Source organism: Chiloscyllium punctatum, chromosome 5, assembly GCF_047496795.1.
Source record: "Chiloscyllium punctatum isolate Juve2018m chromosome 5, sChiPun1.3, whole genome shotgun sequence".
In the NCBI taxonomy this organism is placed as follows: domain Eukaryota; kingdom Metazoa; phylum Chordata; class Chondrichthyes; order Orectolobiformes; family Hemiscylliidae; genus Chiloscyllium; species Chiloscyllium punctatum.
The window spans coordinates 7,264,763-7,267,602 of NC_092743.1; the positions used below are offsets into that span (position 1 = coordinate 7,264,763).

General features: G+C 48.0%; 1 protein-coding gene across 2 annotated transcripts in view; it reads right to left on the bottom strand.

Annotated features, from left to right (window-relative positions):
• Positions 1 to 2,840, bottom strand: part of kctd1 (potassium channel tetramerization domain containing 1) — a 137,150-nt gene that overhangs the window by 134,137 nt on the left and 173 nt on the right. The gene's annotated exons all lie outside the window — the stretch shown is intronic.

Below are 2,840 nucleotides of genomic sequence, written 5' to 3' on the forward strand. Positions count from 1 at the left end.
CCTTTCAAAGGAAATAAAGTTTAAAAAAAACACTCAAACAAACCCATAAATCTTGCAAACATATACTCAGGCCAGAAAGACGACAAAGCATGGGGAATTGTAACCTACAGTGCTGCCTTGGGCCCCTGAGAATTTATTCTATCTACAGGCTCAAAATTCCTCAAGTTAAAGCAAAATATTGCAGCTGCAGGAGATATGACATTTTAAAAAGTAAGTGCTGGAGAAACTCAGCAGGTCTAGCAGCATCGGTGGAGTCATAAAGCCATACAGCACAGAAACAGACCCTTTGGTCCAACTTGTCCATGCTGACCAGATTTCTCAAACTTAACTAGGCCCACCTACCTGCATTTGGCCCATATCCCTCTAAACCTTTCCTATTCATGTATGACTTTGTAACTGTACCTACATCTACACTTCATCAGAGTCCAGCATCACTCTCCTTTGCAATTCTCTAAAGTTCATATAACTTATCACTGGACTGGAAACATTAACTCTTTATGTGCCTCACAGCACCAGGGACCCAGGTTTGATTCCATCCTTGGGTGCCTGTGTGGAGTTTGCACACTCTCCCAGTGTCTACGTGGGTTTCCTCCCACAATACGTAGATGTGCAGGTTAGGGCAGATTGGCCATGGGAAATTGCCCCATAGTGTTCAGGGATGTGTAGGCAAGTTGGGTTAGCCATGGGGAATGCTGGGTTGCAGGGGTAGAGGGGTGAGTTGACCTGCTCTTTGGAGAGTCAGTGTGGACTCAATGGGCCGAGTGGTCTGCTTCCACACTGCAGTGATTCTATGTTTCTCTCTCCACAGATGCTGCCCGACCTGCTGAGTTTCTCCAGCCATTTCTACCTGCATCATTTTCAATTGTTGTTGTAACTAAAATATTTGGGTCTGTTGTACTGTCCACCCAGGAGCAAAACAAAATTAAGTTTACTAACTGCTTACTGTATGAGGATTGAGTGTTTACATCACTTGCTCTGATTAATCATGCGGATGAAGATAAAACCCCATCCCTCCATCCTCTGAAGTGGTTTTGTGCGCACACACCCATTTTTCTCTACCCGAGGGGCGAGGTATCAAAACAGACCAGAGACTGCAACGAGTGTACCAACTCCTGACTCTGTCTCTCGCCTGGCCTGGAACAGGAGGAGGCCATTCGGCCCATCGGAGCCGCTGCAACATTCGCTCAAATCACAGCTGATCCACAACGGGAGGCTCACAGGGTCGCTTGGATCTTTGGACGGATGTGTCCACTTGTGCCTGTATTCCTACTGGATGGCGCTGCTCAAAAGGGCCAGTATGGATACGGTGGGGCCGAATAGTCGACTGTCCACACGCTCAAGGCGAGTTATATAAATAATATATTTAAAATAAATCACAAGCAGCGATATGGAAGAAGCTCAGGATTAATAAAGAAAGCGAAACTGCAGAAGATGGTAATTCTGCAAATACACACACAGTCAGCAGTTTTTAGATAAAGTGGTCTTTCTAAAATCTGTATTAGATAGACACCGGAGAGTAAATGAAATATTTCAGGCGATATGGTAAATACAAAGAGATTATTGAGTGGATGGGTATCGACATGCGTGGAAAAGTACTCCTGTTAACAATTAACCCCACAGGCAGTAAATCTGCTTCTACAATGGCCTCTTTTATCAAACAGGATCTGGGGCAGTTTGCAATGCAGAGCGGCAGGACTGACATCAATCCCATAGCCCCAGCTCGCTCACTCCCCAAAGGGCAGTCAGCGCTGGGGGAGGCTTTCCCAGCCTCAGAGAGAGGGAGGGAAAGAAAAGAATGGGGGGGGGGGGTGAGAGAGAGGGAGAGAAGCCAGCACAGGAAAGGATACAGAGGATGGAGGGAAGGGAAGCAGGAGGGAAAAGGAGAGAAAAAGAGGGGAGAGTTCGATAAAGTAAAGGCAGGTTGGGAAGTCAGTGAGTAACTCCCTGGGTGTGGAAAGTCCGGGGGGGGGGGGGGGGGGATGCTGAAGCAGCTAGTGCTTATTCCTCCTCCCCCCTGGCCTGGCTCTGTGTCAGTGTGGGAGGGCATCTCCCTGAGGGCGTTGTGGAACTGGGGTATTAGTTAGAAATTATCAATAGCAGGTTCTCTCTCTCTCTCCCCTCTCTGCCCCCACCCTCACACCCTCAAGGATCTAATCCTTGACACGCTGTCTTTCTCTCTCTCTCTTCTGCATTTCTGTCTTCTACCTCTCGCTTTTCGCGCTCTCTCCTGTCTTTGACTCTTTTCCTCTCCTATCGCTCTCTCTCTCTTTCCTTTCAATCTCTCATCTATCTCGATTTCTCTCCCTCCCGTCTATCGTTCCTTCTCCTGTCTATCTCTATCTCTCTCCCCATCTCTCTCCTTTCAATCTCTCTCTCTCTTTCCTGTCTATCCCTCTCTCCTCAATCTCTTCCCCCACCTCTCTCGTTCTCTCTTTTTCTGCTGTCTATCTCTGACTCCCTCCTGTCTATCCACCTCTGGTTTCTCTCTTGTCTGTCTGACTCTCCCCAGTCTCCTCTCTCTCTCTCTCTCTCTCTCGTCTATCTGACTCTCTCCTGTCTATCTCCCTCTCCCTCCCTTCTCCTACTCTCCTATCTGACTCTCTCCTGTCTATTTCTCTCTCTCTCTCTCTCTCTCTGTCTTCCCCCTTCTCTTTCTCTCCTGTCTGCCTGACTCTGTCCTGTCTTTTCTAGCTGTGTCTGGTGCTCAGATCCCTACTGCTTGGCACATGCGTAAAAGCAGCAGCGTCCCCCAAAGTCCCAGCAACACACAAATCAAAACACACACACATACACACATATACACAGAGAGAGAGAGACACTGAGAGAGGCTTTGTGGAACC